General features: G+C 45.0%; 1 non-coding gene across 1 annotated transcript; it reads right to left on the bottom strand.

The window, feature by feature from the left end:
• Nucleotides 1–2,824: 2,824 nt before the first annotated feature.
• Nucleotides 2,825–2,897, bottom strand: TRNAS-CGA (transfer RNA serine (anticodon CGA)). Its single transcript has one exon. It is a non-coding gene; the product is annotated as a tRNA-Ser (tRNA).
• Nucleotides 2,898–14,580: the final 11,683 nt, after the last annotated feature.

Genomic DNA, 14,580 nt, shown 5'->3' with positions numbered 1-14,580 from the left:
CGTGCACAGCGTCGACGCGTACGTTCTTCAGGAATCTGCCGACAGTTGCACGCACGTAAGGGTAGCGCACGAAAAGCCGCGTATTTGCTCGGTGGACCGTCGAAAAAGACGAGGCAGTTGCTCCATTCAGCCTGGCTGCGCTGCCCGCCGTCTGCTGCCAGCGACAACATCATAGCGGATTACCCGGCATGCATCGCTTCATGAAAGCTCCCTATACGATGCCCTGTTTTCTCTTGAATGGGACATTTGGCGTTATTCCTTTAATATGTTCGCCTTGAAGTCGCGCCATACCTCTTCTTGATTTCCGCCTTGCTTCCTAACCACGCCAATGAAGTTGCCTCGAAAGCTTCAGTGCATTTCATACCTTCCACAACCCAGTCGAAAAAATCTAGAGAACTGTGTCAAAAATACCACAAAACATCCTATAGTTCTGTCGTAACCATCAGATTTTTCTGTGGTTCTGTAGTACTTCTCTGTAGTTCTGTAGTTTTTCTGTAGTATATTTCTGTTGTCTGAAGTTCTGTAGCCCTTTTCTGTTGTAACTTCAGAAATTTCTGATGTTACCACAGAATGTTCTGTTGTCACAACAAGTTTCCCGTCAAAAACCGCACAGAAATTTTGTCGTAACATCAGAAAATTTTCTGTAGTTTTTTCCGACTGGGAAACGCGACACACTTACCAAAATGTATATCCATATTCAATACACACAACTGCGCACTGTTTACAAGTCTTTAAGGAATTTTTTCTTCAAATTCTCTTCAATTCTGGCTGCAGATGACCTTTGGAGCAGAGGTCAGTCAAAATGAAAGACGTTTCATTCCGGCGAAAGACCCACGGATGTTCTCATTATTATTATTATTATTTTCATAAACCTTAAGACGATATAAAAGAGTTACCGCCAACCAAGCACTTATCAATGCATCGTTTACTTCGTGCTTCGGCCTGTACGCTTTGATTCGAGCGCGTTGGATGTAGTTTTGTCAAAAGTATACGGCCCAGGGGTTTTCCATCTAAGCCCCGTAACGGGGCTCGTATTGCAACACTGGCGTTCAAAATCGTATAGGTGACAAAGCTCGTCCTCATTCTGCTCTTGCTTACATTCATATTCCAGTATTACTACCAGGCGCCGCGTTACAGGGCTTAGAAGCGAAACTCTTGGGCCGTATATTTTTGACGAAGACTGTACGTGGCTTTCGTTCGAAAGTACAAACAGAGCGTAGGGAGCGTCAAATTATTTGTGGCAAAATGAAGAATGGCGGACGCTGCCCTTTCGCAAAGACAATAACGGGGCTGCGTCGTTTTATATATTTATCATATATCTTTATTTTCTATTTATTTATTTATTATGGAAAGAGGGAGGGAGCGAACGCTTATCTTTGCTAATATCCGTCCCCGCGAACTCAATTACTCCCATTAGGTGGAGGAACACAGAGGATCTTCGGGCGCGGTACTATCGCTCTTACTGGTACGGGAGGTGTATGGGCTTCCCGCGGTAATGACATTTGCGCTTAATTCGAGCTCGGTCTTCGACGGTGCCGGCGGAGGCCGCGCGATCAGGCTTAGAATAACAAACGAGAAGAAACATCCGTTCTTTTCATTCGCTGGAACACTGCATTCTTTATATCGTAGATGAAACATAGGCTGGGAATTGGTTGATACATTACTTTATCATTGCACACGCAGTATTAGTACTGAAGTTTTATGGCGTTTGCTTATTTTGTATTTTTGGTGATAAATTACTTTCATCATCATCAGCAGCAGCCTGACTATACCCACTGCAGGGCGAATGCCTCTCCCATATTTCTCCACTTAACCCGGCTCTGTGCTAGCTGCATCCACTTGACCCCTGCGAACTTCTTAGCCTCATCCGCCCACCTAACTTTCTGCCGCCCCCTGCTACGCTTTCCTTCCCTTGGAATCCAGTTTGTTACCCTCAGCGACCATCGGTTATCCTCTCTTCACACTACATGTCCTGCCCATGTCCATGTCTTCTTAATTTCCGCTAGAATGTCGGTAACTTGAGTTGGGTTGAGAAATAAATTACTTTATTACTGGCCATATTTGTGCCCATATTTGTGTATGTTGATTGGTGTTGGCAGTTCAATTTCTCGCGTTTTCCTAGGAGGCTGCGATTTCATCATGTGATATGCAAACATTTCATTTGTTTCTTTTCAAGCTTGCTGTTCAGTACGTTTTGACCTTGCCTGCAAGGTCTTTGCGGTGTCTACCAGCTACTGCGGTGCCTGGTGTCTTCCATACTTCTTCGATATATACCGTATAGACCAGCAATATACATAATTAAAGGAGCCAACAGTCTGAGTCCAAAGTAAACGTATGGGGATATTATTATTTTCTCTAGTGTTTTGTTGCTGATCTTGACCAGAATTAGCTCTGTGATGATTTTAGGGAGAAAGAATATACTATCGGCGTGTTGATTTTCCATCCGCTTTGCATTTATATTTTTTCTCCCTAAAATAATCACAGGACTAATTCTGGTCAAGACTCAGACTTTTGGCTGATCTAATTGTATAATAACGAGCCCCTTATTTCCCAATTTCCTTCTATATAGCGTATATATATATATATATATATATATATATATATATATATATATATATATATATATATATATATATATATATATATATACGTGTGTGTGTGTGTGTGTGAAGGAATGAAGCGAACAGTCGGCGAGGCCAAGGAAAGCATTGGGGATAGTACTTAAGTTTTTTTTTTTTTAATTTTTACTTCGGTAATCACGAATCAATAATATAATCTGTTTAGTGGAAATATAAATAAACACAAAGTAGAAGAAAAAACAACCTGCCGATGGTGGGAATCGAACCCACGACCTCCGAATATCGCGTCCGGTGCTCTTCCAACTGAGCTACATCGGCTTTTTTTTTTCTTTATTTCCTGGCTTTGGTTCATACCATTTCACAAGAACACAACACGAATAACACAAAACAAAGTACATATTGGAAGGTCATCATCAGCCAATGTCAGGCTGGCTTCGTCTCAGTACATTAAAACTCCCGCAACGACAGCAAAGGCTCTACCCTTGAGAGCCATTCGGGAGGTTCAGCAGCCACTTTCTGTATGGCAATAAACCAATTCACACTTTCTCGAAAGTATATTCTAGCGGGTCGAGCATCCCTGTCGCAGTGATAGCCCGCCATTCTGGAGCGCCATATAGAGTGGAGGCCCATGAGCATGATTAAATCATACGGAACGCCATCTTCATTATCAATGCTTAAATACCGGATGCCGTGGGAGTCTAGTGGAAATTCTTTCTTTATCGTACGTTGCAAAACATCCCAGAAATAAACCCCTTCCCAACAATGCAAAAAAACATGGTCTATTGTTTCCGGCTGCTTGCAGATTAAACAGTGCGCCCCCCACGGTAAAAAAAAATCCCTTTCCTCCAAAAACTTCTTTACTGATAATGTTCCGGTGTGTAATTTAAAGAAAAATGTCTTCGCTCCTGGCGACACCTGCATTTTCTTTACTCTCTTCAAGACATCTCTGCCCGGACCTCCACTGTATAAGGTTCTGTACAAGGGTTGTGGCAAAACAATGTCACATAAATCGCGATACAGCTTTTTTCGTTTTACAGTGGACAAATATTCATTAGAAAAACGCACTGAAAGAAATCTTACACTAGCGACGACCTCCCTGTAATAACCAAAAATCCCACCCGTAGCTTCTTCGGTGGAGACAACAAACTCCGGCAGTAGGCGCCGTAGCCTAACTTGGCAGACGGTGCGTAAGAAAGGGTCCGAAGCATCCTGAAAAAACAAAAACCGGTTGACCACCTGCCGTAAAAACAGATGGCCGAGTCCCAAACCGCCGTCTTTTACCCGACGGAACAAATTCGTCCTGCTGCAGCGTTCCCATTTACCTGCCCAAACAAAAACGGCGAAAATCCTGTGTAACTTCTGTACGTTTACGCGCGAACAACTCAAAACTTGCATTGCGAACCAAAGTTTGCTGATAAAAAAAAGATTGCACACAGTAGCTCTGGCAAAAATCGACATGTTGGCGCCTTTCCACTTCTCGGCTCTCTCCCGTAGTTCGGTCATTTGCCCTTTCCAATAATGCTCGCTTTCGCGGTAGGCATCCAGCTCGACGCCCAAGTACTTGGTCGGTGTGTCTGTCCACGTAACATTGGCAAAGCGATCTGGTTTCGACGGCCACTGTCCATGCCAGAGCCCAAGGCACTTGGCCCAGTTCACCCCGCTACCGGTAACTTGAGAGAACTCACGGATACATTTGACAGCCTCGGTGATACTCTCCTGGTCAACCGTAAAAATAACGATGTCGTCTGCATACGCGAGCAGCTTCACTTCGACTGCTTGTAACCTAAACGCACTAATGTTGACATTATTCATAAGTTTCATGCACAATGTTTCAATATAAATGCAAAACAAAAGAGGGCTGAGGGGACAGCCCTGTCGCACCGAACGCTGCAGTCGAATGGGGGCTCCCAGACTCTTATTAATAATCACTCTCGTCGTGCAGTTACGGTACGCCAGGGCCACACTCTTACATATAACTGAACCAACATTCACATGTTCTAAAAGGGAAAACAAAATTTCGTGATCGACGCAATCGAATGCTTTTTCGAGGTCGATCTGAAGCATGGCGACCCGACCATCCCAGTCATCACAACACTCAAGGACACTTCGCGCCTTTTGAATGTTGGTCACTATTGACCTCCCTTTTATACCACACGTTTGGTGTGGTCCTACTATATCCTTAATAACCGTTTGCAACCTTCGGGCCAAAACCTTCATAAAAATTTTATATTCAACGTTTGTAAGTGCTATGGGTCTGTAAGATGTTACCAGGCGTAATTTGTCTATTTCATCAGTTTAAGGAATGAGTACGGTGTGGGATGACCCATATGACGGAGGCAGGGCATTTACTGTGTAGGCATCGTTATAAATTGCGTTCAGAATAGGTGTGATTTCGTACTTAAATTCTTTGTAAAAACCCGCGCTGAACCCATCCGGTCCCGGCGATTTACCGGCATTTAAACTGTCAATAGCGTGCTCCACTTCTGTTTCAGTTATCTTTAGTTCTAATCTCTCTTTCACTTCATCGTCCAGACGCGGTATCGTCGCCAGAAACTTATTCTTAAAAGTGATAGCGTCTACCGTGTGGGATGCGAAGAGGGTTTGGTAATGGGCGTTGAACGCTGCTTTGATGTGGTCGTTGTCCGCCGCCAAGATACCGCCCCAATCTATTTGGTCGATGTGGTTCCGTTGAGCGTTTGCTTTTTCGAACCCCAGCGCTCGTTTTGATGGCGCCTCCCCTGCAGCTGTGTCTTCTGCCCTTGCGGCCGCTGTCCCACCTGCTACTTTCTTTGGTATTAATGTTGCATGTATACGAACCTTGAGAGTGTTCTCCAGCGCCACCCTCAACCATAGCGGTGGACGTGGAACGTCCTGTGTTACTACCTGCGTCACGTAGAACGTGATCAAGAGCGAGGGCGAAAGCTGTGCTAGAACTCTCTTACGCTACCTATGGCTTCAAGACTGCCAGAACCCAGACCGCCGTAAGCTACAAGCAGGTGTCATGAAAATGGTGCATGGGCGAGATTATTCATCAATGCATTTATCTATATACAGGGCAGCCTCTAGCTGCTTTTAATATCCGGCTGTTCCCACGGCGGTCAATGTGACAACATGGCGCCCAATCACTACCGCGCGCTCTCCCACTCCAAAACCTCTTCTTCCTTCTTGTCGTTCCGATTGCAGATTCATATACGAACCTGTGGTTAGATATATTTCTCTGGAAACTAAGCAGTAAATATTACAAAAGCAGCCATTAAACCGACGTTGTCGCGTCATAACTAGAGTGAGAACGAATTTTCAACCGCCATTTTTTATGTCAAAATCAAAAGAAAACAGCAGACAATAAGAAATCAACAGGAATTCCTTTCGATAGATGATTTCTGGTTAGGTGGCACCGCTATACTTTCGCTGCATCTTTCACAGTGCGCGACATTAGGAGGCATAGCAGAAGTCATTCATTTACGCCTACGTCAATGTGAGAAGCCGCTACGTGCATATACAGACAAGCCTGCGTATATCGCGCTAGAAGTGGGCGGTGGCGCCCGGTCCTCTGTCTGTCGTCGCCACAGTGCCGAAACGCCGCGCACTGCTGAGGGGGCAAAGACTATACGACGACATCTTCTTCGGCTGACGTTTGTCAAGATGCTGTGACCCTTGACCTTTCGCTTGGTTTCCTTGCAGCTTTCAGCGAAAAACGATGAAGCCGGCAGGAGACAGCCCTCTCTCATTTGTCTCCCTGCCCTGGGCTCATCTCGGCTACAGCCGCATCCCTTAGACCGGAAAAGAAACTGCGACAAAACGACTTGGCAGAAAAGGCAACGTAAAAGGAAAAAGACGTCCCAAGAGAATTAAAAAAAAAAAAAAAGAGATAATGTAAGAGACGCGGCAAGAGATGACTCCGTTAGGAGACGCAGAGTGGTTGATGCTTGCTTCCAGTTCCCGAACCATCTCCGAGCGATCCCGGTGGGTTTTACCTGCATCGATTCTTAGTTGTGTACTCAGTAATACTCCCGGAAAAAGCCTATACGTGTGTGCGTGCGTATGTCTTCCTATTCTGTTTCTATATAGAGACACAAAATGGACTCGAAAGATCTTAAGATCACGTCGGAAAGCATTCCGCTCCTTTTTTTTTTTTTTTTTCGTTTCTATTTTAGCCATGACTGTTCTGACAACAGCACGGGCTTTGAAGAGAAGCTACATTTTGTTTATGCAGTTGCTTTCTCAAGCGAAGCAGAGTCATTACTTCCATTTTTCCATGCCGTTAAAGGATTCCGATCGTTTCTGGTACGGGCCGAATGCATTCGCGAAGCAGTATGGTTCTATTAATAATTCTGACCAGTTCATGCTGGCTGTATACACCGTCTTCGCGCAAATAATGTTTTCGTTTCAACGGCTGCGCGCAGAAAGGATGCGTGAGTCGGTGAAAAATGAAACTAATTTCCCTGGAAATTGCATTCGTTGGAGCTCCGTAAGCCGTCTGAGACAATGAAAATAATTGAAACGAAATCGAGTGGCCGGGCAAGCAAATCATCGTTTGCGTAAGCGCTCAATCGCGTGGAGCCAGGTTTGAAGCTTCCACCATAAAGGCGTAACTTCTACAAGTCCTTTGTTGTTGATTTTTTTTTTTTTTTTTTTTTTTTTTTTGCTTTTTAAGGATGTGCAATATTCCTTCAGTGCGGCGACTCGGCGTAGTCGCTACGCGGGTAATGCCAACAAGTGCATCATGTTATCACGTTCCCCGGTTCGTCTCGCATTTGCCTTCGATGTTTTATTCAGATACAAAAGTGATTCAGCTGAGTCTCCCGGCAGCCTAGCTGATGAAATTTGTTCATCATCAAAACTGCGGGAATCCTTGATCTCGGGTGATGTTGCAAGAAGCAGATATGTTCTGCCTGACAGGACCCCTTACATCCGTGCTTTTCAAAGTAATGGTACACTTAGATATAATGCACGGAAATATTATAGATATAATCAAATTAAACGCTTCTCGAATGAAAATATTATTTTGCACCAAGAAATCTGAGGCTCACATATATTGCATGGCATGAATTATGGTACTGTTTAGTACGCTGTAACAAAAGCCGGTAAACGAACGACAAAATCATGAGATAAAAATGAGAACTGCAACTTATAATACATGAATGCATCAATATATGAGTTATTGTAATAATATACATATTGATGAGCAAATAAATAAAATGTCAGTGAAGATTCAAAGTAAATAGTTTTTTTGCAGTGTTCTTGAAGCTACGCCGTGACCTAGAGAGTTCAACTATATGCAAAATACATAGATGTCGATTTAAAAAATCTGGTATTATGTAAGACATTTTTTTCTCCCATGATTAGGTTTCACACGTGGTTTCTTAAAGAGGCCAACTCTAAGGTCGTACGTACTGTTGTTAGTTGGTAAGTAAATGTCAAAATTCCTTTCTGTCGAGCTTTATTTCATTAAACATAGGAACACAAAGATTAAGTTGAAATAACTGGTGAACAATCTGTGCTGGGGATAAAACATGCATGTGGAGTCATTACACTGAAAGTTTATTAAGATCAACTAATCTGTATAGGAGTTATCCCTATGATCCTAAAACCGACCCCTGTGGGACGCGATATAAAACCTACTGTAACTGTGATTTGTGCCAGTTAATGAATGTCTAGTGGAATCCACCGAATAATAATTACTGACCAAATTTAAGGCGACGCCACGAATCCTGTGTAGTGAGAGTGTTGATAAGATGGGCATAAGTATGCGCGCCTTTGAGAATAAAGTTCAGTGGAAAGTCTGCGCTTTGTGTCTCGTGTCATGTATTTTTTATCCCGTTTGTTTTGTCAAGTTTGCGCACTCCTTTATTATTAGTGAGTGTATATGGATAATAACGCTGCGCTTAATATAATCAAAAGCCTTGCGAAAGTCCAGAAAAAGTCCGATAATAAATATTGCCTTATTATATATAGATATTCTCTTTATGTGCAGCAGAGCTGTCTCGGTGGGTTTTAGTTCATATAATCTAGGCGGCTGATTCAAAAACAAGTGTTCAAAATATTTAAGCTTGTGTTTTAAGAACAGACCCAGCTAACTTTGAAAATAAAGGAAGAACTTATATGGACCTGCAATTGCTGATATCATGTAGAGTGCCTCTGCGTAAATCTGCCCCTCTCGCATTTTCAAACTGCTTAGAAAAGTATCCAAAGTGAGACAGTTATTACATATATGCGATAAAGGTGAGCATATCAAATCGGCAAAAGCAATTATTGGTTCCGCCTTCAAATCATCATAACCTGCTGCGGTGTTCCTGTCAAGGTGTTTTAGGAAAAAAAGTATTTCGGATTCACTCGCCGGAGAGACAAAGGCAGTGTCATTGATTTATCGATTTATTGATTTATTGATACTGCAATCCCGGTGTTGGGGTATTACCAGGGAGGGGGATACAAACTAAGCAGTTTAACAAAACAGGCAAAAATAAATAAAATAAAAAAGCGTTTCTGCATCATTAGAAACACAGCTAGTAAATATATACAGTAATGCAGTGAAATAACAAATGCAATAAAAAAAAAGAAACTAGGTGATATGTTGCGAGAACAACGTCAGCCACGGCTGCAGCACTTCATTGTTAGTGAGGTTATTCCACTAGTCAGATAAAAATTGTGTGCATTATTATAATCACTCCTGTGAACCGTCAGATCATAACGATGCACCAGAATTACAAAAATAACCATTCAACTGAATGGCTAAATATGTGCCACTAAATTCATGACCATAAAAATTGATGGACTTAGGAAATCTTTTAGTAGGGTTATCTAGAAGGTTGTTTAAAGAGCTCCAGGTGTTTGTAGGGTCATTGGATATGAAAGCAAACTTATTCTGGCAAAATTCACTTCTTGCTTTCCTAAGATCGGAGTCATTCAGAGAGATGCTTTATTTCATGTCTGAAGTTAGCCTCCCTGTTAAAACTGACAAGGGCGGCTTCACTCGTAGCAGCATGCTGGATAATGAGCTTCGTAAGACACGGGGGAAATTTTCGCGTGTTCTCCACAACTTCAAATAATTCGTAATTACAACCCAGAAATACAGGAATCGATGCTGTATTGTGTACGACTTGGCAGGACATGACAACATTACACGCGAGCCATTGCTAATAAAAACAGCTCAAACAAGACACGGGACACGATAAACGGAAGCTACAGGACAAGAGCTTGTCCTGTAGCTTCCTTTTATCTTGTCCCGTGTCTTGTTTGCGCTGTTGTTTGAGCAATGGATGTTTATCCACGCCCAACAAAGTATCTTCGTAGATGCCAGCCAACCTCATGTCGGCATGAACCTGCTGGATTGAGTATTTGTTTAAGCAAGCATCAACGCTTCGTTTCATATGAAAGTTTGTACATGGCACACAGCTTCAGTTTTGCAACACGCACATAAACAAAGTATTTGAAACCCCCATCGTCATCGAGAGTTTCTATGAATGAAATGTTGGGGGCGTTGCGCCATGGCGGAACAGACTCCATCACAGTAGGGAATTGACTTGGCTAGGACTTTTCTGGTCCACCTGGTAAAAACGGGAAGCCACAGTACCAATCCAGTCCAATCCAATCCAAATGAACTGCAAGAAAAAGTTATGGTTATGCTGAGGTCGCGTCAAGACGAATGCGACAACAGGTTTCTGCCATGCTCCATTGCTACAGGTTTATGTCACTGCAGCCTCTGTTGATCGCAGTCGCATTTTATTTTTTTCTTAATGCCAACAACAGCGCTCAGGCGAAATGCGAAGCAAGAAGACCGGAGCGGCGGTTTTTACTAGCTAAAGTAGTTTGCGGGTTTAATTCACCTCGGTCTTGTCACACCAGCGCACCTCACATGACGTCACACCCTGGCCGAATAATCAGTGCACAATCATGTGACGTTATCTTGTGGCGTCTTCAACATCTCGATCAGTCAGAAAAATTCATGACATCACTGGTCTTGCCCCCTCATCATCACCACCAGGACGGAGGTCTCTCGCATATATCTTCAATTAATCTGGTCCTGTGACAGCTGTTAATTGGAGAAATATGAAAGAGGCCTTCGCCCTGCAGTGGGTATAGTCAGGCTGCTGCTGCTGATGATGATGATGTGACGGCTGTGTCCACCCTTTTTTGCGCAAACTTCAGCTCATCATCTCACCTATATTTCTGCTCCCCCCTGCTCTGCCTGCCTTCTCCTGGGACCAGCCGCTAATATCACCCTTATATTATTTTTCTCTTAGTGTCTCCGACCATGCCTATTTCTTCAATAAGGTTGATGTCTGGGCGAGTTGATAAGCATTAATTTTTATCCAGCTAATATTTAAATATCGTCACAGCCGCTCGTTCACTGACCCATTCTGCTCGTTGCAGTTTTTCTTTCCATAAATAGTTGCGTTGTTCTCAGTTTGAACTCTTATTGTTAGCCTCCTTGTTTCCTTTATGCAGACGAGTGTAGGCGAGATACAGCCGCATACTGGTAAACTGCCATTCATGATCTGACAGCACTTGAAAAATTCGCTCTACCCCTCTTTTATTATTCTTGTGATTTCACTTTCATGGTCAGGAACAGCAGCCACTATCTATCCTAAGTAGACGTATCCCCTTACTTCGCCCAGCTTCTCGCTTCCAATCGCAAACTTGTTTCCTTGTTTTCATAGCACGCGTGCACGCTAAGGGGAGAACGAAGTGAATGAATACAGAACGCCGTTGCCTCAAATTTGTCAGTACTTACATAACTACATCACAGCTACGGACAGATTCCCTCGCTAATTGTATTTCAAATTTTTTGCTTATTTTTATTTCCTTTCAATCAACTTTGTGATCTTAAATCTTATATTTTTGTTTAGTTGACAATTACTTTAATGCACTAATTCAGTTTGTGTAGGACACTTGGCAGTCCACACTGAACCCTGGCCAATCCCCCTTCGTGGGTATGTGCCATCTATCAAGGCAGAAGAAAAAGAAGCCGATAGCTGCGTACTGCCTTATGACGATACAACATAATTTGGCGACGAGGATGTCAGCTTAAATCAGGACCTCGATGTGGACTGCTGACCTCCCATCATGAGCTTCTCGGGTCTTCAGCCACAGCTTCTTCCTGCCGACTGCCGGTCGTCCTGCCCTTCCGTGGGAACAATGGGATCGGGCGTGCCTCAATTACATGCTGGTGTCTAATACCTCCACACTTCTTGCGTACCGGCGAAATGCCATCCTGCTCAACTGCTTGGCGCTGGAAGGTCAACGCATTATCTATACATTATCACCATCGTCCTCTTCAGCGCCTATCGCTGCTGCATCACACTCCGGTGACAAGGCGCCTCGCCGTGACGAATTCGACGAAGCGATTTCCTTTATGGCGACGCACTATAAGTCATCCGTAATAGTGATGGTCGCACGCCGCAGTTTTCGCCGCCGAGTACAAGCTGCCACGGAGACAGCTGGTGAGTACGTCGCTGCCCTTCGCAGCCTTGTCGGCGATTGCGGGTTTGGAAACCTCGCTGACGACATGAAAGAGGCCAGCTGATGAAGAAGACTACTAGTCAGTTTTCGTGAACGCCTTTTAATGGAAGGCTCCTCATTGACTCTGTAGTGTGCCGTGGCCCCTGATAGACAGGGCGAGCAAGCTTCCCGTGAAGCAAGAGAGATATCAGAAGAGGTCGCTGCAGTGGATGCGAACGCACATCCGAACGGGCACCTCAGACCTCTTGCAGCACATGAAATTGTCACGTATCGAAATCCTCCTTTGCACTCCCGGACAGCTCGTGCTATCGCTGCGGTTCTACTACCCACGTGCACTTAGCGAACAACCCTGCAATGCGAGCCCGCAAACGGAAGTGTAGTCGGTGCAGCTATGTGGGTCATTTCCCTTCTATATTGAAGTCGTCCGATCGCTCCGGTCAAGCGCAGCAAATCGAAGATTATTCTTTCAGCAGCGCTGCTTTTCTAGAGGTCTTCACTGTTCCTCTACAGGCTGTTGCCTCCCCATACAAGCCTGGGATAAACTTCCAACTGACATCGTGGGATCTTTCGACCAAGCTCCTAGTGGCTGTCGCTTTGCGATCACACTACTACTACTACTAAGTAGCCGGAGGTTTCTTTTACAAATGCTTTCACAACTGCAATGGCTAAATAATTTCTTCTCGGCATCTTCGCACTTGGGGGTTACCCTCAAGAAATTGTGTCGGATCACGAACCACAGTTTTCATCCTCTGATCTGCAAAGTTTTCTTCACGAACGGGGAATACGCCACTGCAACTCCTCGGTTTACCATCCTCAAGCCAATGGACTTGTAGAACGATTCAGTAAGGTTTTCAAGGCGTATGTCCAGCTGGCTCTGTGCTAGCGACGTGACCTGCGTACAGCTATATGATCGACAACATTGGTGTCTACTGCTGTACGCCACGTGCCACGACAGGAATCGATGCAGCCATCCTGCTTCACGGCCGGATGCCTCACACGAGACTTTACATCATGGGCCTGCCGGATCAGTGCTTCTCGATAGATCCTACAAGAGCTCTTGAGCTCTTAGGCCAGAGGCTAGAGCAGAAGGAAGCCAAATATAATCTTTATGCAAATAAGCGGAGTGGAGCCAAGCATCGGGACTTTGATTGGCGACTACGTGCGAGTTCGCAAGCAGTCTGTACGAGGCAAGCTGGCCGCTCGATTTTCGGTGCATACCTGCTGGATGATGGACGTGTGTGGCACTCAAAAATTTCGGCTGTTAGTCAAAAAGTCGTTCAGCACCAATCTCCGTCCTCAGTTCTGGCGGCTCTCTTCGCTGACATGTTGCCGCCAACTGACTGCACACAAGTGTCGATCACTTCACGTCCAGGAAACGTGGACCAGAGTCCAACCTCGCATAACACCAATACTGATTTTAGCACGGACACGCCACCGTGCTCGGCTTCGCCTAACACAGAACAGACTTAATATATAGCTTTGTTTTCTGCATAATCTTAAGATCATGTTTGCGATTAGCCCCTTGAGTCTGAAGGCAGTGTCGTTAGCGAATCGCGAATTACTGAGGTATTCTCCATTGACCCTTCACTATTTCCTGATTGAAACGAAAATGTTTTGAGAGCACTGCAGAACCTGCAGCAGCGAGATAATATAGCTTGAATTTCGCTGCTGTTGTTGCGACACTAGGCTTATTGGCAATCGTGGACCTCGCTTGAACTCGCCCAGATGGTGTGTGCGTGCGTGCGTGCGCGTGCGCGTTCGTGCGCGTGCGCGTGCGCGTGCGCGCGTGCGCGCGTGTGCGTGTGTGCGTGTGTGCGTGTGTGCGTGTGTGCGTGTGTGCGTGTGCGCGCGTGTGCGCGCGTGTGCGCGCGTGTGCGCGCGTGTGCGCGCGTGTGCGCGCGTGTGCGCGCGTGTGCGCGCGTGCGTGTGCGCGTGCGCGTGCGCGTGCGCGTGCGCGTGCGCGCGTGTGTGTGTGTGTGTGTGTGTGTGTGTGTGTGTGTGTGTGTGTGTGTGTGTGTGTGTGTGTGTGTGTGTGTGTGTGTGTGTGTGTGTGTGTGTGTGTGTGTGTGTGTGTGTGTGTGTGTGTGTGTGTGTGTGTGTGTGTGTGTGTGTGTGTGTGTGTGTGTGTGTGTGTGTGTGTGTGTGTGTGTGTGTGTGTGTGTGTGTGTGTGTGTGTGTGTGTGTGTGTGTGTGTGTGTGTGTGTGTGTGTGTGTGTGTGTGTGTGTGTGTGTGTGTGTGTGTGTGTGTGTGTGTGTGTGTGTGTGTGTGTGTGTGTGTGTGTGTGTGTGTGTGTGTGTGTGTGTGTGTGTGTGTGTGTATTTACCCCGGCTTCAGTCTTCGGTGTACTGGACAAAAAGAAAACGAGGAGTTGGGGGGGTCTGCAGAAAATAGAATTTCAGAATTTCAGTTGTAGACAAAATTGCCTCTAGCGGCAAAATCGACTCCACGAAGGCTACCCACCACACAGCTAGCCACAAAGCATGATCCTCTTCATCGCTTAAATTTAGATTCACATCTGAGAGCTTCGCTGACTCAAGTAAA

Source organism: Amblyomma maculatum, chromosome 10 (assembly GCF_055883805.1).
Source record: "Amblyomma maculatum isolate TAMU_Amacu chromosome 10, ASM5588380v1, whole genome shotgun sequence".
NCBI lineage: Eukaryota > Metazoa > Arthropoda > Arachnida > Ixodida > Ixodidae > Amblyomma > Amblyomma maculatum.
Note: the sequence above shows the minus strand (reverse complement) of the source record. Positions and strands in the feature narration are given on the sequence as shown.